Source organism: Synchiropus splendidus, chromosome 7, assembly GCF_027744825.2.
Source record: "Synchiropus splendidus isolate RoL2022-P1 chromosome 7, RoL_Sspl_1.0, whole genome shotgun sequence".
NCBI classification, from domain to species: Eukaryota; Metazoa; Chordata; class Actinopteri; order Syngnathiformes; family Callionymidae; genus Synchiropus; species Synchiropus splendidus.
The window spans coordinates 8,259,166-8,274,091 of NC_071340.1; the positions used below are offsets into that span (position 1 = coordinate 8,259,166).

The following is a 14,926-nucleotide window of genomic DNA, read 5'->3' on the forward strand; positions in this document are numbered from 1 at the left end:
ACAAACCTCAGAGAAAGCTAGAACATTTTGTACAAAGATTTATTTTTTTTTATAAAGGGAAAAAGGGCACTGTTCTAGGAGCCATCTGTGCACAAGTCATTTTTTATTTGTAATAAATCATGACATCTGAACTGTTCATCTCGTTTGAGCCCTAAAATACCAGACAAAATCATCACTGATCCATTTTCATGTGCAGTTCTAGTCGTCCTCCTGTAGGAGGACACATCTACAAACTGCTGTCTTTCCAGGGAACAGCAAAAATCCCGGCTACTTTGCATGGAAACGACAGGCAGATTGGATGCGTGCACACGCGGACACCATTTAATGAAGGTCCATTGTGCTGCTAAGCACAAACAGAAGATATGATCTTGACCATCTGGCCCTGACTCCAGTGCAGCTGGACCCGACGCCAACAGGCTTTTGTGACTCCCTCAGCTGGGACCATTTTTTAATCAAGAGCCGGTATCGTCTCTGTTGCTGATGCTGATTTAACTGGCTCGAATATCATTTGTCATCTGATATCAGACCGGCACGTCACCGAGGGAGGAGAGTTCATTCTAGAGGTCACATGAAACACACATGGTCAGCCAAAGCATGATTTTGCTGAATATGCTGACTAGGTGACTATTTTTATTATTTAATTATCAGTTGTTGATAGCTAGCTATTACATTATGATGCTTTATTATTATTGCTAACATTCCCTTTTTCCCCTAAACTATGATCTGTGCTCTAGTGCATTTCCTCTTTTGATTAGAAAAAAAAAAAAAGAAAAAAAAAAAGAAGAGGGAATTCTCCATACAGCAAGAGTCTTATAAAATCATAACAAAGTTCTGAGTTTATATACAAGAATATTAGTATGATGAGCTCTAAATACTGAACAACTCTTCCATTCATCTCACATTTATTCACCTCCTCACTCCAGGAATAGAGAAGCACCAAAACAATAGGGGAAATAGATGAAGGTAAATGAATCTCGAAGAAACTTTAAATACTCACCCAAAGAAGGAATAATTTATGTATGAGTCATAAACAAGGCAAATGAAATTAGCTCCATTCAGAAAAGGTTTGCTTGAATCCGCCCAGATTAATAATCCCACTGATCCTCCATTTACTCTCTCCCACCGAGGAGAGCCACTTTGCTCAGTTAAAGAGAAACGATGAACTCCAGTGAAGGAGAGAGAGCAACAGATAATCCTGTTACTTTGGTAGCCAACTGATTTGTTCCAGTGAGGGAGAAGAGATAAAAAGGTGTGTTTGTGGGCAAAAAAAGGGGGCACTATTTGGGGGGCTGTGACAGTAGCTGCTGAAGGAAACTCTTTCTGATCCAGTCTCTCCTCATTAGAAGCTCCTCGTCCGTGCTCTTTGACAGCACTCGAGTCCATCCGCTTTCCGTTTGCAAAGGCTAATTTATTCACTCAGCAGAAGCAGTGGGGAAGTGCAGAAAAGAAACAGTCAAGTGGGTGTTTTCATGCCGTTCGAGGGGACACAAAAGATTAGAAATGTTTTCAGCAAGCTGCAGGAAGTGGCCTTGACAGAAGGATAAGTAAAGTAACTCAATGTAAAACGCAACCTTTCATTTAGTTGTTCTAAAGTAGCTGTTTTACATTATATAAATACAAGGATTTAAAAGAAAAGCTACAAACAATATCAGTGTTATATTCTTAGTTTCAATAATGTTTATATTTTGGCTTAACATGGAACAACAATATGTTATTAAATTTCAACTATATAGAGTGAATTTAGTTAATACATACTTTATACTTTCCACACATTCACCTTCATTTAAATGCTATTCACCCACCATTACCTTTTGTTAAATAATTTATTTTTGTTGATACTTGACCCATGAATTTCACATACATTTCTTATAATATAAACAAAAAATGTTTGTATTTATTTATATATGAGTCATAATATCATGAAATGACAGAACTTCATGTTATCCTTTTTTTAACCACTGAGTAATTCAAAAACAATTGAGTAGCATTGTGCAATAACCCTTTTTTTTACCAATTAAACTCAGTTAAAACATTCAAATAAAAGTGTTTGTTTTCTAAAGCATTATCCCTCATTTTCTTTTACATAAAAATTGAGGAAGATATATTTTGTTATTTATTTTGTTATATTTGTCATTTAGTTTTGTTTGTTGGACATATTTTATGTCATTACTGTCCCTGCAATATAATATCCATATGTTTCTATTAAGTGGCAGACCTACTTATTACATTTAAACCCTTCTAAATGCCACTCATTCGGACAATTTATTAATCTTACCTCATGGTTCGTACTCCAAATTAATGCTGTGATTGGATCTTTTTTTTTTAATTCATTCTTTCTCTAGAGGTTGAAAACATCACCAATGGGAGTCAAAGTAGACAGAAAGACTGACAGCAGGACACAGCTCAAGTTTGTTAAGCATATAACTGAAGGATGTTTGGAGAACAGGAAGTTTGTTTATGTTGCTTTCCATAACACGTCACACACCAACAGGTCGTAACATGCAGGCAGGACAGAGGAAACCAAAGCACTGTTCAAACACAACCTTCAGAAAGTTTTTTTTTTTTTTAACCTAATATCACCCCTGAAGAGACGTGGCATCTCATCTCTTCATGGGTAATTCGGGCTCCTTCTCTCAGCTCCAGGTCACAAGGTCAGAGGCTACAAAAACAGGAGCAGTCCCTGGTACATGTACAACGCTGCACTGTATTGTGACAGCAGCGCTGAGGTGTGGGGATGAGGCGGGAGTGGATCATGGGGGTGGGAGAGGGTCCCAGTGGGAGTCATCCTGCTCTACAATAGCACTAACATTCCTGTGGAAACACTGTGGCATTATAACTGCTCTGCTCTCTGGGAGGATCCCCACTTCCAACCAAACAAAGGGATTAGCTCTCAGGGTCTTCTGGGAATTTTCCCCATCACCTCTGGGAATATTTGGCAGCAGGAACGACAAACACTTGTTTTACTAGACAAAGTTTTGGCTGACTCAAAAGCCGGTCTGATGTTGCCGACGCGCTTGATTCAATGTCAAATCTGACAGGTTTGAAACAATATCTGACATGAATGTAGTTTGTGTTTAAACCATGGATCCCTTCCCACAACTGGAACTAATAACCATTGCCACATTTTGTTACACAACAATCAACTAAATATGTGCGGTGGACTGAAATGGGAAATGCTTTCCATCCATCCATACATGTACAGAGTCGTGGGGGCAACAGTCTAAATAAAGAGGCCTGGACCTGTTGTGTTGCCTTTTGAGACATTTGAAGACAAAAACATCTTCTATTTCTCAAGCATTCACTCATCCATTCCATTCATTGTTGAGTTTGCATCAACAAAGTTCTTTCTCCCAGTCACCTACCCTCAAGCAGGCAGCACACCTGTCCAGAGGACTCGGTTCATGAGCAAATATTGACGCAAGTGGTGACACATGGACTCCAATTATTCCAGCAGAGTGGAAGACAGACTGAGCCAAGCGTGTTTGCATTTGGTGGCAGATGTTAAACAACATGCAAATTAAGCGACTGAAAGAAAGGATGTATGAACGAGAGGACGAAGTGACGAAGAGGTCCTTTCAACTTCTTATTCTGGCCACACGTGCTTCACACATGAACACAGTGGCCCAACACACTGACTGAAATGGTACTTGGAGACACCAGCTGCATGAGGCAGTCCTCCATTAACATAGAGTATGTAACAATTACTTTCCTGCAGTTCCTGTGACAATTTCAAAGCCTTCATCCATTGATTTTGCATACACACAAATCAAGCAGAAGTGAGTGACAATATGTATCCATCACATCTAAATTTTTGGTGAACTAAAGGTCAATTTTAAACAGAAACGTGTCACAAACCCGAGAATGACCAGAAAGAAAAGTCTGATGGCTTGACCTAATCCAACTCAATTTTTGTTTTCTCAAACTACATCTACGTTTACATTTCTTTGAAACATCTGACAGAGAGATCATGCTGTACATCTCATTTTTTCCCTCGAGTTTTATCAAACCGGATGTGAACTTGTGACACACGTCGACATTAATGTGTATTTGCTCACATTAAGGTATGTTTAGCCCTGTCTTCAAACTCCAACCAATAGTTTGCTCTCCTTTGATGCTCCTCAACTAGATTAATAAATATGTGCCCTGTCTTAATTCAGGGTCCCCCTCTCTGTGTCGTCACACCCACCTAGGGACTACCCCTCTAAAATCTCAACCAAGCAGCAGTGTCAAACACTGCTAGAACAGAAAGGAACGACGACTGGCTTGTCCAGTTCCTGTTAAACTGAAACTGTCTCTATCCTGACACATCACTAGGAAACAGGATAGATCTACAAAGTATAGCAAATCAGAACATTTAAACTGATGCTTAAATAAATCACTTCAGTCGAAGATGATGACAGCAAAGTTCATTGACCTGGTGAACAGTTGTTGCCTTGGTGACCTGTCTCACACTCGGCTCGGCGGAAACTGAAACCTGAGACGGCGCAGGGACATTGTGGAGCTAACCTCAGAGTGTGGTCAGATATGGGCACAGAAGCGTGACGGTAGCCTCCCAGCACTGCCAGAAGGATCGCACCTAAGCTCCCAACAAGCCTGTTGCTGGTTTCATAAAAATACAAACAGCACAGACCAAGACATTTTCCGAGAATACAGTATGTAGCGACATTGTCCATACAGGACGCAATATATCACGGTCCACAAGTGACAGGGTTTGAGCAGGCACTTGGTCTGATGCAGATCCGTCACAGGAAGAAGCCAGCACAGGAGGATATGTCATTTTTAAATTATGTCTTCCACATGCCTTTTTTAGAACCTCCAGTCGAGGGCCACACGTGTGTAAATTCAGTCTCGCACACTTCAAGTCCCAGTGCGTACTGCAACAAACAACAGTTAGTATTGATGGGACTGAAATCAAACAGTACCACTTTTTTCTTTCCAATTTAACAGAAATTCAACAAACATTACTACTGTATTTTCTGTCTTGAGTTTGAGACCTCTGTTCCACTCTAGAACAGACATAGAGGGGAAGTTTGGAAATCCCTGATGGATCCATTTCCACCGAGTATTTGGAGACGCATGCTTCCATGTGAACACAACCATTGTGGAACACCACAAGACAGACATGATGAATCACCCCACCAAGCAAAAGAGAACAGTCCTCCCTCCATCATGAAACACTCCAGTAAGTGAAGCATCATTACAGCTTCCCGCTCGCTTCCTCCACATGCTTCACACAGGCTAGATAAGCCCGGCAGTGTCACCAGGGAGCCAGTCTCCTCAGTAAACACAACCACACTGACCACAAGAGGAAATCATTAACTGTTGCCTTTTAACAGTTTACTGAGGAGCAGCCGACCTTCTTCAGGAAGACGTCTGCAACCACAATAAAAGGCTTGATGCCACTTTTATAAATGACCCCAAACAGAGGAGCCTTGTACTGTATTTGACTGACAAACTATGAATGTCAGATTTGTTGCCACAGAAATGCCAGACGGCACAAATCTGATAAGAAAGCAAGGACCAATGAGACCACACAGTCAATCAGATAACACATTTGGATTTCAACAAGAGTCACATAACTTTACTAAACAGACAGCGAGCCAGATGTGGTCCGTCCACCCTGAGTTGCCCTGTTAGCTGGACATAGCTGGTCAAAATAAATAAATGTGATAAGTCCCAAGTCAAGTCCACATGAGACACAGGCACACAAGCAAATCCAGGTCGACAATTTCTATCTGAAGTACTTTACTTTTCTTCTAAAAGGTTTGTTCTGTAGGCTACTCGACAGACAGAGTCCATATGTGCCTATGCCAGACAAACAGGAGGTGACACCCTCCGTCCATCTCTGCCCAGACAACTTCTTTGAAGTCTACGTTTACTACTTGTGTGACTTGTCACCCAGAGCTCCGTCACCTTCACAACTTAGCCACCATCAGCATTCCTCCAAAATGCATGTACAGTACGACCCTCAGATGTCCGAGTCAACCAGTGAAAACACCTTCCTTACAGAAAACAATGCATGCTTAGCGCCACAGTAAGAAATAGCAGCAAATAAACCCTGAAAATGCTTTTAAAATCCCACAGCTGGATGATGTCTACCAATCAGCAACGCATAATTAGAAAAAAACTAATTTGTATTATTAATTAGCTCAAATTGTGTACAATTTCAGTCATTCATTCCTGCATATAATTAGTAGAAGTTAAAAATAAAATAAATTAAAAAATGTCATGAAGCTTAACAATGCCAGAGCCAAAGAGACTAATAAATAGAATTTCTAAAAGAAAATAAGATCAAAGTTAAACAAAAACGGTAAAATGGAGTACAATTGTTTATGTTGTTATTTAAAAATGGTGTTTCATATAAAAAAAAACATGTTCATGGCAGTCCTATATGAATAAAGAAAATAAAGAAAATTACCTTATGGACAGCTCTGCCTTGATATGAGTTCATATGAAAACATTCTTTTACAGTTTTCAACGATCATTTCCTTGCACACCACTCATTTAAATACATATATTTCAGATTAAATATTTGTGCTTCTTTGAAAAGTAATTGCTAAATTCAGTGGGACAAAGGAGGAGAAAATAAATCAATTTAATTTACTGGATAAATCCCATCAATATTAATCAAAAACTGTTCTTGAAGTAGCAGAAAAAGTTATGAAAAGCTTCCAAACAAGATCCCAACCTAGCAGAGCAGAAGCAAAGCCCCAGGTCAGCGTGACTCAGGCAGCAGCTGTAGACACAACTATCACCGACAAAACACAACAACAACAAAGTTCTCAAACGCTGCTCTGTAATTTCAGAAAAAACTGTAGTTCATCTCATAAGAATGAAGACATAGACCAAACTCCTTCCACACTCACCTAGTGTTGGTGTAACTACCAACGTTAATTTATAAAAGCATTTCCACAGGTAGGATCCCTCAGAGCTGTCAGTGGGACCCGGGGAGAGAAAATCACAACGAGAAATGAGAGATTAACACAGAGATGTCACCCGGCGCTGTCTCACACAGCCGGGCAAGGGCCAATCACAACACACACACACATATGCCGTAACCCGACAATGGCAGCCAATGAGGGAGACTGAAATTCGAGTGGGCTGGAGGCTTTGGGGTTCTGTCAGCCGTAAAACAGTGGCATCCCTGGCAGGATCCCTGCATGTTTTTCATCAGGAACACCAAAGATCTTGGACTGAAATGTAGCCACAGCACTCCACTAACTTATCCCGTTGATTTTTGATTCCATTCAACAACAATGTCCAAGTGGAAATGGAGGCTGAACCATCAGAAATCAGACGACTTGACCGAGGTGTGAACACTGAATCATAGCACATTATATCTGCTCACAAGACCTTGACAGTCGCGCCCTTCATCTACAGTAGATCTCACTACGTTCCAATGATTCTGAATGGAAGACACCCTGCTATCACTTTGGTCTGAAAACAATTCTCTTTCATGCCAACATGAGGAGTTCCCACACAGGTTTATCCTCATCGGACATATTTGGAAAGGTGAAGTAGAGTCAAGCCAAAATGAAGTGTTCAAAACAAGAAAAAAAAAAGGTTTCTCTGTGACGGAGTCTGTGCACGCCTGCATAGTTGAGGGATTATCACAGTATCAGTTGAGCCCTGGATTCTTTTCGCACCTGCCCCGTCCTGCAGAAGATTTAAGGTTCAACAAACCTCCAAGTCAACCAAGTCTTCATCCCAAGCTTTACATTGTTTGTCAATACACTTATTCATAGTATGATATGAATATCATATCATACTACTGCATGATAAACAATTCACATTGTGATTGACTCAAGTCAGGAATACATCCTAAAGTAACAAGAGTCATTCCAAAATTACTTTTCAAAGAAAAACATTCATGGCAACCTACTTGGCATTAAATCACAGAGGAGATGGAACTTCCTGCCTGAAGTACATGCAAGCAGGAAGCATGAGTGAAAGAGGGATTAACATACCAGGAGACAAAACATCATTGTGGAACACACTTCAAGGTCTGCACGGGCTAATCTGAACAACAGAGAAATACTTTTGCTCGCTCGAGTCAGCCGCTACAGCTTTGGTGCCAACATAAACATGGCACATGTTGAAGCAGGCAGCTTTGGATGTACTGGGTCGAAACGTCACAATACCTGCGTGAGGCCGGCTCACACTCACAAACATCCCAGGGCATGATCATGAAGTTAGCAAATACGTAATGCTTTCTTCAATTCACTAGTTTGTTGATTCATTCACCCGTGAACAAATCTCACACAAACACAATTACGTTCACCATCACGCCTGTGCAACCCATTGGAGTTCTGCGTCTGGCTTAAACGCCATGAGAGCTGCCATGCCTTTAGAATAATGATCACTTTTTTTAAAGATGAGAATCTTCCTGTACAGGAAATAAACGAAAAAGTTAGAGCTATTCCGGCGAAGCATAAAAAATATTGTTTTTAGACTTTGACTTGCGTTGAACTTTCGAAAACAAACAATAAACCTTGCCACCCACGCTCGAAGCCAGGGGGAGCTTGTAGCACGTTCAATGCCGATGTGAGTCGCGGTTCTAAGACTTGGACGGTCGTCAGATCCACGATCATCACGTGCTAAACTAAACGTTTGGCATGTGTTTCACCGATTATTCATTGTCGATTGTCGTGAAGTCTGTTTAATTCAGTGAAGATGAGGCGCTCCAGTCTGCATCGCTCACACACACACAGAGCGGGCCGATGTTACTGGTGGCATGAGCCACACAAGAAATACATAGGTAAAATAAATGGCGCACACATTTCTATCTACGCTGGTTGATATTTCCAGAAGGTAAAATGTATGAATTTCAAAAATACATGCACAAGAGACATACGCGAACAGACGCGAACCAGCAACTTTCTGACACACAGGCATGTGCTTTAACCGCTATACTTCCGTTATGTCACATGACCAGCTGTTCAGGTGAGCCTTACAGCCTCACATATTTGTAGGATGTGCCTCTTTTCAGCAAGACAGTAAAATAATGTGGCTCTTGGCCTCTGACTGGTTGACCCTGCTATATATCACAAAGAAAAAAATCATTCATCTGCAGCTCTACTATACAGTTTCCATATTTTTGCCCTCATTATGGCAAAGCAATAACTCACTTAACCCATCATTTGCTTTTGCTTTCTAATTTAGTATTAAAACTATAATAATAAAACATGCAGACGCAGCCTCATAAACAAACATATATTTGACAAAAATAGGTAGTAATGTCATAAACAACAAACATTGTCTACAGGACACAAATGTCAGAAAACAGCAGTCACTGTAATCCGTCGTTGGCTGGAGAGATTACACCACCTCCACAAAGACGCGATTAAAAGGGATTAAAAGCAGCTTCGCCCAAATCTCTGATGACTTCATTCATGACTTCTTAATGTTTTTAGCCTGGCACAACTTTTCATTACCTTGTTAAGTGGGTACATGGTTCACATCTCTTCATATGACTATTTATACATAAATATATTTGCTTCTAATGTCACAGACATCACATTAGAGCTAGTCCCTGATGAACGTTCGTCCCATCAAGGCATGGCAGAATGCATCAACCTGAGATCAACTATTCCAATGTGCCACACGATGCATTTGGTTTAGCATTTCAATAAGTGATTTTACTGACTACCATTGGGGTCTGAGCCACTTGGACGCTGTGGAAAAAATGTACGCCATCATGCTTTTTAAGCCATCTGGACTCACTCACCTCTATTTTGTTCTTTTAGTTTCTTTGGTGGCTTCTGTGTGAGCGTCACAGAATACTTCTGCCACCTAGTCCATCATAAACATCACTTCAATTTTACTACTAAGCACATTTTTGAGGACAAAAGAGATATACAGATAAGATAAATGAAGGACGATTGTATTTGATTAAAAACAATATGGGTGGAAATGAGCTCCTTAGCAGAGGTCTGCTCTCTTCGAGTGCTGAGTTTGTCATATTTTTAACTTCAAATTATAGTTTTCCCCACTTTTTTCTTCTTGCACTTAAATTTCTAGTACATTCCTGTATTTTGCACCACAACACGCATCTCTTCATGTGGCTGTGTGTGAAAATGAACCGCCCTTTTCTTTAATAAAACATTTCTTCACATCATTTGGAATGTTGATCCTCGCCATGTCAGGCATATGCGTTACCAGACCTCACACCGCATTTATCTTCAGGCCCTGGATCTTCTGTTTCAGTGGGCAGATGTGATGCTGTAATAACAGGGCCATCCCTGAACACTGGGTTGGTCTAGGTCCCACACCCACGGACGCCAGGCAGCTGTAACAACTCCCCTCACCTCCACATCCACCGCAGCCACCAGCAACAGCCCTCTCTTCCTCATTCATACACAAGAGAGCGGTAAATAAAAATGCCTTTTCGAAACCAAAGTATGTATTATTTTTATCATAAAATCATGTAGAGGACGCACAAATCTCTACCGAGGACACAGATGTTAGGCTGAAAACTAGAATTACAACCTCTGCATGAAATTACAGAGAAACATCACAGCGAGGAGCCCAGCTGTATTACAGGCAGATGTGAGACGGGCCCGGCGGTGTGGAAGTCGTTCCCTCTAAACTAACAGTGGAGGGCAGCAGTCACAATCACAGGGTGACACGTCTAAGTGGTGGAGGTCAACTTGAAACAGTGTGGACAGAAGGGTCATCCCACTAAGGTGATAATTGGCAGACCTCTGCCGTGTGTTTACACAGACTGGCCCGGTCCGCTTAGCCACATGTACCAGTCGGATCCGGGCTCCCCTGCAATCTTCTTAGGCGTTCGTGAGAATTGCTGAAATTCTCAACTTAAAGCGGCAGGACCAGCTCAACATATGGATTTACCACTAAGCTGAGATCAGGGAGCAGGCACATGAGCAAGTACCACAGCGCCCATCACACATTTGTGACACATGTCCATGTCTACAAATGTGTGATACAAATGCTCAACTGAACACTGAGGGAACAGACTGTATTCAGATTTCAGTTCTAGTCAACAGAACGATAGCGGTGAACAAACATGATGTTCTGATGATGGCAAAACAAGACAAAGCTGCAGGTTGTCTTCTCCAAAACAAACCTGCAGAGGTCAGGTCAAGGCTTCTGTCAGACCTTCAGTAAAGACAGGCCGATAATCTCACCTTTACTCCCAAAGACTGTACACCCTCAAGAAAGTTGCTTAGCAAATAAATGAAACTTTATGAGAAGGTTTGGAGACAGAAGACTTTGGTTTGGTTATTTGGCCAAGGTGAACGCAAACACTCAGGGCACATCTTGTTGCTAACTTCAGTTGTCTTAGACAATATAGGAGTCTCCACAGCACATGAGGCAACTGCAGATGAAGGATCTTGAAGGACATTAGTGAGGAACACTCAGCCTGGAAAAAAATCATCATCACTGAACTAACATTTTAAGTTAACATGGGTACTCTGGTTCCCACCAACAGTCAACAACACCAAGAGTAAGTGCAGAATTGACAGTTAATGACCTGTGTGTGAAAGTGAGTGTGACAATACAGTAAGTGTCCTGTTAGGGACTGTGCATGATGTCCCACACAGCTCGCCTCAAGGCAGCAGCTGGCAACTTCAGCCACCACACCACCCTATTAAAGTACAAGGAGACAAAAACAGAGGCACCTTCTTTTGTATTCTTTAATTTAAAGTACAACTTAAGTGGATGGACGTTATAATATTAGCAGAATTATTGAACTCTAAACACCTCACAGGAACAGTTTCACTTTCTACAAGACTGCACTTTGCCCCAGGTCGAGGACAAAGGTTGAGATTGATATGACTTTCTCCGGTACTGAATGGATCAAAAAGGTTTAGGATGGCTTGGAGATTTAGAGAGTTCTTCATATCCAGTCAGCTGTCTCCCTACAAATATGTCTAGCCAGGAACAGGTAGAGCATCAAAACCCCTCTGAGGCTTTTTAAATGATTCCGTAATTGGAGCAAAAAGGAAGGCAGGACATCCATGTTTAAACCTCCACTGTGGAGAAAAACTAATCAAAAGTGAAGATATAAATAAAGAAATAATGGTTAGTTTATAATGTGGATAAGTCCGTGGCTGGAGGGAGAAAGTAGGAACTTAACCTTAAAACACAGACCAGATTATGTAAGACCTAACCAGAAGCCTTGTTCCTGCTCTAGGACAACAGGCTTCATTTACGACTTCTTAATAATGCCAAGTGCAGACAACATGTCTGGGAAAAAAGGCCAAAAAACTCCCACTGAAGGTCAAAATATTTTTCATGAGTCTGCTCTCCGCACCTCGCTTGACTTATCAAACTCAGGGGAAGAAAACTGGAAGGGTGGAAACACCCTTGGGGTCCAGTCAAAGACTCAGTCGCCTTCATGTGACCCCGAGGAAAGGTTGGAGCTCTTTAGGAGCACAATAGAGACCACCATCAAGGTCTAAAGCCCTGCACCCCTCAGCTCAGCGGTGAAACTTTAGTGCGGCTTTTATGTGGTTGTTTAGATCTCAGTGCGAGAGGAAGCACATAATGGAGGGCAAAATTCCTCAAGACAGCAGACTTCATTTCTGATGAATTTTAAGAACTAGGACACTTTCTCCTTGTTCATCCACAGGGCCAGACGTGGCCCAACAAAAACAAGTGGGTCTTCACATGGACAGTTTGCAATCTAAAAATGCAGTTAAGGAATAAGATAACAAAAATGACACATTCTGTTTTCAGCAAATGCAAAATTCTATCCATTATTTTATTTGTCAAAGACTTTTCAGAGCTGCCATGACTGAATTACATTATCCTGAGAATAGTACTTTGGCTGGAACAAACTTGGGGGACAGCAATTTAGCACCAAAACACAAAGATTCAACTCATGAGAAGAAAAACCTGACTGCCAGATTGTTGCCAAAATGTTTATCATGCAAAGTCATTTGGATTAGTGCTATATTTCATTTCAACAAATATCGCAATCTCCATCAATTCAATAAATAACAAAGCAGACATACGCGTACTGTTCATAAGAAGCAGAAAACACAAAAAATGTCTTCCTTTTAGTAGGTAAAACTGAGCGGTTAACCAAATCCAATAGCTAAATCCAAGGCCATGGTGACTCAGTGTGAATCACATAATCTGGAGGAATTACCAGTCACATGAAAGAGAGGTGGAAAAGTTTTCCAACAAATGTCAAACAACAATTAAACTCTTACTAGTACAAGACATTGTTATGCGTGCACAATATTTCATGGAGCTCGAAGCTCAGTGGTTCAGTGCCATCTGCTTGGAGGGGGCTTTAGAAGCGGACGATAATTCCACTAAATTACAAAACACAGCGGCGATACGACTTGAAAGGTAATCCTGCTTAACCAGCAGCACTTCATGGGATTGTCTGGTCTGACCGCTGCAGGGGCACCTGACCGAGGAAATGCACCACCAGCGCTAACTTCAGCCATCAATACTCACGTGAACAAGAACAGATTCGCGTCGTTTCAAACATAAATGTGGAGAAATACACTGTAAACAAGCAAATGCGAGTGAAACTTACCCGGAGCCGCGGGTTACGTGCCGGGTTCAGACACTTGAATGTATCTCTTTTCCCAGGAAAACTTTTCCAAGAGTCCGCGAGCTCGTGTATCTCGGTTGGCTAAATGTTATCGTCTTTTAAAACGTGTTCCTGTGTGTCAAAAGCCGGTGTTTGACGGCTCGTCCCGTCCACTCAGACGCCAGCAGCCTCTTTGTACTTGTCCGCTTCAGTCTGTCCCGCGCATGCGCAGGGGCGGCGGTGGCGAGCTTCAGTCGGGCGGCGCTAAGAAGGTCAGTGAACGTCTCATCAGGTGAGCTCACCTGCCGCATTTAGTTGGCCTACTTCTGCCGTGCGGACACCGGAGGCCGCCATGAATACTTCATATCTGATCTGCCCGCCATAACCACCTGTAACTGCACAACAATCTGTCTGTCCTGACTGTTTAACTTGGACACTGTGGAACGTAGCGTTGAACAACATCAGTTTAATAAAACAAATCGCTTTGCAGTGTCATAATAAACGCATGCTATTGTTCGGATACAAATTCAAATTATTACCCTGTGTTTCAACTAAAACATTAGTGTCATTTATTTCACGATGGGGGGGGCTTTTTAAATAACAGCTGAACATTAGCTGGAAATTAAATAAACTGTTTAATGGTAGACACCGCCATCTAGTGTCCGGTTGCTGTAATCGCAGACTGTAAGCAGCCCTACGTCACCCACGTTAGTTCATGTATAGAATAGAAGACAGTATTTGTCATTATAGGAGGTGCTACACAGAGCCACTTAACGCCACAGAAGGGGACAAAAACAAACACAAAAACTACCACAGGGAGTGTAGTCCTCCTCCTTTTATGAGAGAGGAGACAGGCTGTTGTTTTTCTTTTTTAATGACACGTGTTTACTCATAGGTTTTTCCTGTATGATATTTGTGGTGTGCAACTTTAGTTATTATTATTAACAATAGCTCCTTTATTAATGGATTTTTTAACATGTGATCATCTTGTGCTAATTTGGTGTTTGAGAGTCATTCAGTCCAATTAATTTAATTCAAAATACTGTTGAAATGTTACATGCTTGTGTTGCCATGACATTAAAAACAGTACTGCAAGCTTCCTATTTGTGGCCACAGACACATAATGAGACTATCATGGGTATCAGAATGAGTGTTATCCCTTGGTCTCTCACCAGCCGTCAATAATGCCTTGGATTGCTTCATTCCATACCTTGTATAGATCACAAAACAGTTTTTAAGCATTTCAAAGAGCGTTCACCTTCTCAACAGGAATTAGCTTCGTCCCAGGAGCATCAACAGAGCATGTTTAACAAGGCACAGCTTGCAGTTTTTACCCCAAATGCTGTGGATTAGGTCCAGGTCAGGAGGTCGAGACCAGTCCGGCCCCTTTCTGGTGTGCGGACCAGGACCAAA

General features: G+C 41.5%; 1 protein-coding gene across 2 annotated transcripts in view; it reads right to left on the reverse strand.

Moving 5' to 3' along the window:
- Positions 1-13,725, reverse strand: part of kank1a (KN motif and ankyrin repeat domains 1a) — a 34,800-nt gene extending 21,075 nt beyond the window's left edge. Inside the window, exon 1 of one of the 2 annotated variants that reach the window (XM_053869743.1) lies at positions 13,517-13,725. The gene's annotated coding sequence lies outside the window, so the exon portion shown is untranslated. Of the gene's footprint in view, positions 1-6,866; positions 7,298-13,516 lie in introns of those variants that run through there. The other variant, XM_053869745.1, reaches the window with a different exon arrangement.
- Between the last annotated feature and the right edge of the window lie 1,201 nt (positions 13,726-14,926).